Source organism: Haemaphysalis longicornis, unplaced genomic scaffold (genome assembly GCF_048455015.1).
Source record: "Haemaphysalis longicornis isolate Haplotype H1 unplaced genomic scaffold, Haemaphysalis longicornis Haplotype H1 scaffold_2, whole genome shotgun sequence".
NCBI classification, from domain to species: Eukaryota; Metazoa; Arthropoda; class Arachnida; order Ixodida; family Ixodidae; genus Haemaphysalis; species Haemaphysalis longicornis.
The window spans coordinates 62,754,116-62,764,918 of NW_027526295.1; the positions used below are offsets into that span (position 1 = coordinate 62,754,116).

Genomic DNA, 10,803 nt, shown 5'->3' on the forward strand with positions numbered 1-10,803 from the left:
GCGCGGGTCTTGGTGTGGCTGCTCCTCGCTGTCACTGTGGGCCTCATGCTCCGATTCGCTGCTGGCAAGTGGGTCAAACTGGAAGTGGTTTGCCACATCCAACAGAGCGTCGTCTATCGCCTGTAACAAATCCTCGTCTATGGATGACGAGGACGACACGGACGAAGACGACGGCCCTAGTAGCACAAATTGTTGCCGCAACGTTTCTGCCGTGTTGCCAATGTTGTGTAACGTTAGGCAACGTTACACAACGTGGTGACAATGTTGCCGAATGTGGGCCAACATTGGACACATTCAGCAACATTCCCGCAACGTTTACAAACAACGTATAGGCAACGTTGCCCGTATGCACATTTTTCACGTTGCAGCAATGTTGCCAAATGTGGGCCAACGTTGGAGACATTCAACAACATGCACGCAACGTTTACAAACAACGTATAGGCAATGTTGCCCGTATGCACGTTTTTTCACGTTACAGCAATGTTGCCAAATGTGGGCCAACTTTGGAGACATTCAACAACATGCATGCAACGTTTACAAACAACGGATGCGCAACGTTGCCCGTATGCACATTTTTTCACGTTTCAGCAATGTTGCCAAATGTGGGCCAACGTTGGACCCATTCAAAAACATTCATGCAACGTTTACAAACAACGGATGGGCAACGTTGCCCGTATGCACGTGTTTTCACGTTCCAGCAATGTTGCCAAATGTGGGCCAACGTAAAATCAGTGTTGGACGCATCCAACAACATTCACGCAACGTTTAACGCATAGGCAATGTTGCCCACATGCACATTTTCTTGCGTTGCAGCAATGTTGCCAAATGTGGGCCAACGTTGGATACATTCATGTAACGTTTAAAAACAACGCATGAGAAACTGCCATTTACACGCTTTTTTCGCGTTGCAGCAATGTTGCCGAATGTTGGCAAATGTCATATTTATGATGATAAACGATTTAACGTGGAGTTACATAAGCTGCCTAAAAATTCAAGTGATCCCGTACAGCACACTTGAATGTTTGCGATATAGTTACAGGATACGTTAATTTCGGGAGTGTGGTTAAAAGTGATCAACGCGTACGTACAGTTTCTACATATTTAGCAATGCTCACGAAAAACCTTCAAATTAACATTGTCTGTGTACATGTTTATCTAGGTTGTCGCAATATTGAGAAATGTTGAATGTATAGCAGCTTTCCATTTATTTATTATGTGAAACACCACACTAACCCATGTTTTGGAGAAATTACGTCGCCTATAAAAGTTCAAATGGTTATGCCCAATGGACGTCTTAGCCACAGTTCACTGCAACGTTTTTAGATTAGGTTGGTTTAGAAAATGTTGATTCACTGTACCATCGCCTCGTGTACTTTAATTACTGTACTTTAGCTGCATATAATACGGCACTTACACGCACACGCACGCACATAAATGAAATCCCCATCGTCAGCCTGTCTACTGCAGGACGAGGGCCTCACCCATGCAGGAAAGAATAGTATTCTTTCCTCCTTGCACGGCACTTGCTTCGCGCCATCTCCGCGACCCCGACCATGCCCCGACATACAACCTCCCCCCCCCCCCCCCCCTCCCTCCTCGCCCGCTCCATCGTAAGGGGAAAAAACGTGGCCGAGCTTTCTCTTCTCGCGCAAACCCTGCCGCAGCCCAAAACGAAGAATCTGACGCCCCTGCGCCGGCTCCCTCCTTCGCCCTGAGCACGGCTTTTGAAGCTCCTTTCATGGCGGCCGAGCTCGTGCGGGTCATTCAAAATGCAAAAAGGAAAAGTGCGCCCGTAGCCGAGAGGCAGCACTCGCGCCTTCTTGACTTTGCAACTTCCACTTGTCTTCCGGCACCCTCCCTGCTCAATTTGGCCTCCAACTTGTCCCTCCCATCCTAAAAAAGAACAAATCTCCCAAACTTTTCTCCTCTTTTCGTCCTATTTCATTCACGAGCGTTGCCTCCAAAATTCTCGAATCCATGGCGCTCGCACGCCTGGAATTACAAGTATGCACGAATCTGCAACTTGAACCCTGGGCCGCAGACGGGTTTTCCTCGCCAGCGCAGTGCCATTGGATTCAATTGCCGACCTTGTCTCTGCACTAGAAAACGCGAAGGCTACCAAAACCCGTGGCCTTTGTCGTCCTTTTGAACATTCGCAAAGCCTTCGACCGCTTACGCCACGAGGCTATTCACGATGCAGTAAAACGCTGCAAAATTACTCGGCCGTCACCCTCATCTCCCCCGACGTTACAAGACTGGACGAGGCCCGCCACTCCATCGCGCAAGAACCAAACAAGCAATACCCATACGCGTGGGTTGCATCATGCAATGCACCCGCTCGCATCCCAAGCATCAAATTTGGGTGACAAGAATCCTGCCTACTCAGCAGGCTCCGTAACTGGCTCCGTACTGCAGCCTCCGTACCAGTGCTCACCTACAACTGAATGAGAAAATCAACAGTCCCACTTGTTCTTCATCCACATAAATCAAGCAGCCTAAAATATAGAATCCAATTCGCGAATCAAACAAAGGCAATCCAGATTTCGCTCAAATTCCAAATCAAATAACTACCCGCTCTTCATTTAAAATATGAGTTAGAAACAGGCCAGAAAATATTTTGGAGCTGGAAAGACGGGGATGAGGGGAGATTTGAACTAATATTTGTGTGGCTGGGGCCCCAATATGTACACCACGCTATGAATGCGAATTCTCAGTGTAAGGAAAAATGTAAATTTGTGGACGTCCTAGTGATATCGCGTAATGATGTTATAACACACTTGCAGTGATATCGCATGGATGTCCACAAGCAGATGATCTTGGGTGAAACATATTGTATGGACATCACATGAATGTCCTGAAATGACATTGGATATTGTGACCATTTGTGGATATCCTATGGACTTTCGTGGTTTGCTGGGTTCAGAGGCAGACCGCAAAAACCCTACATCGATGTGTGATCATTTAGAAACACAGCTCTCGAAAAACTGCAGAAATGCATGTGGAGAAGTGTCACGCTGAGCGTGTAGATTCCCCCATGAAATCTTAAAGGAACCGTGAACGTTTGAACGTTTCTCAAAACGAAAGAAACGCGTGGTGCCGGTCCGACGGATGGCGTAGCCAAACTCGGCGGCAGATCCGTTTATTTTAGTCCCTCATTTGTTGGATGATCACACAATATTATCTTAGAGTGGATGCAGCCTCGAATAAAATAATACCGCCATTCCGCGCATCGTGCGTTACAAGCCAGGTGCTGCACCGTTCTAAGACGGTCATTTTTTTCAAGATGGCCGCCGGCTGTTCCATGAATGAAATTCGTTTTTATTTCATTTTTTAGTAAGCGGGTAAATCTCATCGCCGTTCTTGGTGTTAATAAAAATATACCACAAATATGGCACCTTCGATTGAAGGTTGAGCGCGAACAAAATATTTTTTTGTTCAGGAAAAACTTACAAAAACACTCATTTATTGCTGTATCATTTTGTAAAGCTAACAAAAATACACTAACAGGCTTCGTTTACGTTGGAGAACAGAATTTTAACAGGTCAGGCAGGCAGATTCCCGATCATAGCCAATACTTTCTAGCCTCACTAAGTTATCAGTGTCGTGCGTGAGCTCGCGTCATCCGCAAATTCCCCCGCAATGATCGTGTTGGCAGTGGCATTTCTTTGTGTTGCACATGGGCCCGCGGCGATTTCCTCCACGTGTAAGAAATCGAACTTCTATTATTAGTCACGCAGGCGTAATTATTATAATCATCGAAAAACTACGTCCAATAAATATAAATACAGTAGTCACTCGTTATAACGAAATCGCTTTATTCGAAATATCGCTTCATTCGAAATTTATTCTGGTCCCAACCCAAACGGATGCATTTTAGGCCGCATTACTCGAAGCGCCAGAAGAGCTACCGCTTAGAGCGAATTAAGTGGCGAGCGGAGGCGTCGCCGTGCCGCGGTGACCCAGTGGCGAGTCAGGCTGTCAACATGGCAGGTCAACACAAGCTGGTACTTCGCCGGCGGTTTTCTCGAGCCGGTCATGCTCGATTCGGGTGATCCCCATTTTGGGCAAACGGTCCAAATGCGTGGTAGGGTCATTGAACTTCGTCGCAACACATTGGTCAAGGGCGTGGACACGACGGTGCGCGAACACTGGTAATCGAACCGTAGAATTGGCAGTGTCGCCGACAACGAGGCGCCGAAGAAATCTTGTGTTGCAAACTTCACGGCTGCAGAACTCGGGAAAACAATTCCCAGTGATCATGCAATGCCCCTAATGCGAAACCGATCAGTTTTCATGATTGTGCTTTGTACGCCCAATTGGCGGTTAATCTTTTTATTATTACTATTTATTTATTTTTTGAGCTCAACAAACAACCTCCGTCTCGAGCCACGGCATCTGCGGCGCTTTTCAGCGCAAAACTCTCGTATAGCGTTTCGTGACGCCCGCACGCCCCCCTATAAAAGGGGCACTGCCGCTGCCAATTTTTGTGGGCGGCGACCATAGCCTCCTGCATTGCTTGGTCAAATGGTCAAATTGTAGCAGGGGTTGCTCTCGCCCGGCAAGAACATGAAACAGTCACCACAGCTTATTCTGAATAACGTTTTGCTTCAGTGAATACATTATGGTTTGATTCCTCGCAGCTGTGGCGTATACTAAGCTAAACTGGTTTAGCTTTTCTCGAGTGGTTGCTTATATCAATATACCGCTTATAACGAAATTTTTCGCCGTCTTGCTGACTTCGCTATAACGAGGGATTACTGTATCTGTATTCTACATGTTTTTTCTTAGTTTTACGGAATAGCAAGCTCAGTTTAAGCCAATCTTTGCAGCGCGTTATTTGTTTTCATCAGTAAACATGCAATAACAAGAAGTTTGTGTTCCCCCTCGCCCCCTACTTGTTGCTTATCCCTGCTCCATTTATATGTCCCATTTGAACTTCAGCCTTCGTAATATCGCTCAAAAACAGTCACTTTCAAAAGCAATCATGACTTTTCTATACTCGTCGTGCTAGTCGCACTTTTCTTATGGAGTCGATGAACAAATTTTTACTTTTTTACGGTGAGGTGCCCACAATAATTTGAAGATATGACTCAACAACGAAGCACCTTATTTCTATACCCGTTTTTTTTTTCATTCACTTTTCCTAAAGGTATATACGCATACGACGTATACACGCAAAAATTTCTTGGCGGCGTGCATCTGACACATGAGTTTCTTGAGGACAGATTGGACTTACAATAACTCTAAGCGGCCGCTTTTGTTGGCTATGGACGCGTTTCCGTGAAGTCCAGTCCCCGCGAAATTTGTGAACGTGTGCAATGAAGCGTCGCTGTGCCACACCTAGTAAAAAGCCAATCAATTAGGCACGACAGTCACGCTCTGAAAAATCAATACCTGCAGTGTAAATCAACTTAGATCCGTGTAAATGACACCCAAATAATGACGTGTTTTAAGCAGAATTTCACTGATGTACGAAACCAACTTTTCCATTTTGCGAATGCGCTCTTATTGGAACATCCGTGCGCTCAACGGTTCGCACCAGCCCCTGCAGGCCGTGTCGCTCATGCAATTGGTATACAGATTGTCTCATCTTATAGTGTGATTTAGTTATTCTAGAAACCCACCACAGTGGCTGTTGTGCTAGCGCTGAGTCCAAGGATTGAGCCCGAGGACGCGGGCTCGATTGCAGGCCGCGGCAGCCGCTTTTTGTGTGTGTGTGTGTGTGTGTGTGTGCGTGCGTGCGTGCGTGCGTGCGTGCGTGTGCGTGTGCGTGTGCGTGTGTGTGTGTGTGTGCGTGCGTGCGTGTGCGTGTGCGTGTGCGTGTGCGTGTGCGTGCGTGCGTGCGTGCGTGCGTGCGCGTGCGCGTGTGCGTGTGTGTGTGTGTGTGTGTGCGTGCGTGCGTGCGTGCGTGCGTGTGCGTGTGTGTGTGTGTGTGTGTGTGTGTGTGTGTGTGTGTGTGTGTGTGTGTGTGTGTGTGTGTGTGTGTGGAGGCGAGAAGCGGAAATGCCCGTGTGTTCGGGATTTCGGTGCACGTTAATTAGATCCCCAGGTAGTCAAAATTAATCCGGAGACCGATAAAGCCGCGCAGCTTTCACCCTCAACTGTGCGTTGTCACGTATGGCCAACTATCGGGCTGTTTTCGTGAGTCTTTTACAAATGCCACTCGGGTGCGTTTTTGTCCATGTGCATGCCGCATATATCCAGGAAACTGACCAAATGCACAGCGCCTACTAATTAACCCAACGCGCGCGTGAAACGGACGGCGCATCATTTCGACGTCGTGAGGCACGAATGAGAACTTGGGTTTCATTGCCGTGTGTTATCTTGCAATCATTATTTGCTGAATAAATAAACAAACTGGAATTTCAACAAGAAAATAGCTTTTTATGCCATCGTCAAATGGTATCTACTCCGACTTGGCTTCATTTACGTTCCATAGCCGCTCACTTCACCATGACATCATACCGAAATTTAACGCGGCCTCTTTACAATGGAGATGTGTTCTTTTGGGAAACGTGCACCACATGGAAAGACAAAGTGATCGGGTATACGCCGTGTTTTTCATTCGACGTGTTGGCCGTATCTTTAAGAAGTTCGCGCACATTTCTTTCATAACTGCCTGAAAACAGCATCCAGAAATGACTTCCCAACTTTCCTTTCCTATTGTTAAAACATTGCGCGCCTTCCTTTGGTAGTAAACGGTTGCATTATAAAAAGGTAATCGTGCATCGACAAGGAAAATTTCCACTTCCATTTTGCTAAGTTTTCACAAGCGACTCGCACTGTTAACTTTCTCTCTTAAAGGAGTACTGACACCAAATTTTTGCTTCATGTTTTTATTCGTTAGGTGTAATAGGTGTAATATTTGGTAAATGTTGCCGTGAATGGGTATTCTAGCGATTGCGCGATTACAATGGCGACCTTCGGAAGCCTATTTATGGCCCCTTTAAAGCATGCATGGCCGGGTTGTTTTATGTTGCCGCCTGTATATCCTTAAACAAAAATAATCTAGATAGAAGGCTCAAACATTGCCTTGTTGCTGGATCCTCATAATTGCTCGAAAAAATTAATTTACTGGAGAAATTTTATATGCAAGCTATATAAATTTCTGTGCATCATATGGGTGTGCGAGCCGTATACATGTCGCCAGCTAATTACAATCGTGTGTTTTCCCTTCATATATACATTGCCGCAGTAATTACGGTTGATTTATGAAATAGATTCAAGCCCAAAGTTAATGTACTTTAAATTGCCCCCTTCTTGTGACATTTAGTCACTGTTATAGCCCCTCTGATCAGCGAACGTTCCAACTAATCCACACCTTGCACCTTTGTTTGAAATAGACAACATGAAGTGGGCTGTTTTATATTTCAACTTCCCCATAGACATTTCACCTACCTCGAGCGCCAAAGTCAGAGCACCATGATATTGTAACATATATGAAACAATAAAACAAAACAAAGACCTAACCCTGGTGTGACACCCATTTTCCAGGAGATACTGCCTGTACGAAAGCTCATTGGCCTATTTCAAGGATCTTTTCTCATTATACAAACGAACCTTCCAAGTAACCTGAAAATTTTTGCTCTTGTACCCTTCCAATAGCATTGCACACACTATCTTCAGATTTTTCCTGGTGTAATTTTTATTCGTAAGAGGTTCCAATGCATCGAACACTTGTCGCGTTCTGCTTGGCGCGAAACGAAATACAGCAGGGCGCCAGGCGTTCTCGGAACCCCGCCTTTTTCCTAGACTTCAGCTGGGAATCAGGCACGCTGTCTCGCGCATTCCTTTCTTCCTGCATGCCTTATTTTTTGTTTTCGTCGACGCTCCGTCCCGTCCCGTCCCGTCCCTTCTGTGTGTCGCGAAGGAAGTTTCAGCAGCCGAGCGCGAGTTGGGGATGGCCGAAAAAAAAAAAAAAAGACAGAAAGAAAACGCTTTCGTCCTTGGCCAGCGTCCTACCCTCCTCTCACACGCGCACACGTGCGCGCCCCTCGCAGAGGGGTCCTCCCCCAACACGGACTAGATCCTCCCCTCATGCTCCTTTGCGACTGGCAGCCGGCGGTGGGTTGGGAAGAGTAGGCGAAATGCGCGCGCTTTTTTCAGAAAGGAGCAGCCATAGTGACAATCAAACGGAATGGAGAAGGAACCATGTCATACGAAATATTGTTGTGTGGCCGCATGTTACGGCGAATATTTGCGGGCCGGAAAGTTCATAGCAACCGACCAGTGAAGGTAAGCGCTCGATTTTCTGAGCTCGCCTCGTTCTTTCGAATGCAGTTTACTTCGTAAAAGAGCGGGAACAGGATTGCCCTCCCGTTTCTAACTTCTAAGCATATCCTTGCTTTTGTGAATGCGTACGGTTGTAAAAGGGGAACACGTATTCACTTAAATTTTATGGAAAGAGTATAATGAGAAATCAGGTGGGCGCTCAGTAGTAGATTTTTTGTTATGATGCTGATATATATATATATATATATATGTTCTGCAAGAACCTTGATATGTACGATTGGCTTTTAATTTACTTCTCGCCGCAGCTGCTCACGAACGCGAAAAATACAACTAATAAATATAACTTTGTTATGTTTAATTTCACGCGAGTTTCGGCGGAACACAATTTAGCGTTGCAGTTAAGCCATATGTTATCAGCTGCTTATGCGAACCATCTTACGATGTAAAACAACGCCTGACGTCTTTGTAGTATTCACATATTTTCCATGTGAAAGGCTGGTCTACGTCGGATGCTTATAACTATAAAGAAAATAAATGACAAATAAAAATAAATAAATAAAATGATCAAAAATAAATAAAAGTAAGAAAATAAAACAGCTCAAGCCAGTTTTTAGCACATTTTTCGAGAGCAAAAGGTAAAATTAGGCAACCAAGAAAATACACGGTTGTAATTTCATCTAGTTGTACATGTAATGTTTCCCTTCTTTACTTTTGCCTGTTTACTAATTTTTGTTCGTTGCGTTTTTATGTTTATGGCCATTGAGGTAATTATCGTCCTCTTTCAATGATTGCCGACGTACCACGTCGTCATCAGTTGGTCGGCTTCTCTTGTTAATTGAAAATTCTCTGGCAAGCTGTCTGATCGAAGACTTTTCACTTAATTACTCAATGGCCTGGAAAGAAAGCTGTAAGGTATTTTATATAATTCAGTATTTTGTCCTTTTCTGTTTTCCAGGGATGCTTGAGAAACCAACTCAAGCGATGTGCGTCATAAAGTTGGCACGGGCATTAGAAAAAGTTAAACAAGCAAGACAAAGTGAAAAGTGAAGAGGCCTGTTTTGCTATAATATTCCTTCCTAAAGGTAAGGTTTTCTCTATTAGCTAAAATTTGCTTCACTTCAGTTTTCTGAACCACTTCTATACACTCTGTTTTGTTTCAGAAATACCTTATGATTTACCAGCACCACAACATTAACACACGAATAAGCTCATCTGGCAGCAAGCGTCATCCAAACTGCAGGTGAGCTTCTGAGCACCCTGTGTGTTAGAGCAATGCCATTTTGTTTGTTTTCCAGGAATGGCAGTCAAACCTCATTTGAAGTGCCAGTACAAGAAAATTGATGAGGCCATATTGTATGCCAAAAGTCCTGGTGTTCTGAGAGGTGAGACATTGTGAGGTGAGAGAGGTGAGACTTTGCAACTTCTCCTAAACTACAGCTTTTTTTCATTTCGCAGAAGCGTGGCAGTAACAACCCCATGTTACTGCTTCATGGCCGTCAAGTATGTCATCAAACTGACTTGTCAAGGCAGAAGAACAAGCAAGCCCAGGAGGAGAAAAACGAAGACAACGGCTGAAACAGCGTACTTGCGAAATTCAATTGCTTTAACACAATACGTATTCGGATCGATTGTTAATGGTAAAATAAAACGCACATGTTCTTTCATCTTAAAGAGTGTCAGTGTTGTTATTTACGCTAGCTGGCATGTTCCTTGCTTTAAAATTCCGCCATTTCTTAGTTTGTTATTTTGCCGGACTGCCTTAATTGTGTGTGTTGGTCAGTGTAGGGATCAAATGTATAAACATGCAGTCTAAAATGCCAGTTTATACCTTTCAGGAGTTTATGAGGACGACGTTTGAAGTGCTCGCTTATCATGCAGTCAACAATCGTCTGTCTAGGAAAAAGTTAACTTATAATATTTTCATCTAGTTATTGTTGCATGTATATTAGATACATGTAACTGTAAGTTACCTGTACATTGCTGCAATATCATCGCTTCGTAATAGAAACATTGCTTGAACGTCATATCAACAGTGCGCGGATGCGGCCCTCGTGGGGAAAAAACGTATCTGTAAAGTCGCGGTAACGTTGTAGGAAGCATCGCTTGAACATGATAGCGACGTTTTCTAAATGTTACCCGCACGTTGGAAAAATATAGCTGGCAAGTTACCGCAAAATTGTAGGAATGTTATTGCAACTTCATAAAAACATTGCTTGAACGTTGCAGCAACGTTCTTTGTATGCTAACTTCATGTTAAAAGTGTGGATCTAAAGTTGCTGCAAGATTGTAGCAATGTTATCACAACGTCCGAATGGTACAGGGATATGCTTAAATGTGGTATGCACGTTGCGAAAATGTAGCTGAAAAGTTGCTGCAATGTCATCAGAAAACGTCTCATAACGTTGTTCAAATGTGTCCCGCACGTGGCTGGAAGGTTGCTCCAATAGTGGAGCAACGTTGACGAACGTCAGAAACAACGTTATCCAAACATTAAAACAACACCCTTAAAACGTTGCCCCCATGTTGGAGCAATGCTAAAATCATGTTGACGCAATGTTTCTGGGAAACATT

The 10,803-nt window shown here is 44.6% G+C and overlaps 1 long non-coding RNA gene across 5 annotated transcripts; it reads left to right on the forward strand.

Annotated features, from left to right (window-relative positions):
- The first annotated feature begins 8,089 nt into the window (after window positions 1-8,089).
- On the forward strand, window positions 8,090-9,903 carry LOC144167139 (uncharacterized). Of its 5 annotated transcripts, XR_013321858.1 has the most exons (5): window positions 8,090-8,235; window positions 9,188-9,314; window positions 9,393-9,472; window positions 9,528-9,614; window positions 9,688-9,903. It is a non-coding gene; the product is annotated as an uncharacterized LOC144167139 (long non-coding RNA). The 5 variants fall into 5 exon arrangements; XR_013321857.1 differs by having other exon boundaries at window positions 9,188-9,472; XR_013321855.1 differs by having other exon boundaries at window positions 9,393-9,614.
- The last annotated feature ends 900 nt before the right edge of the window (window positions 9,904-10,803 follow it).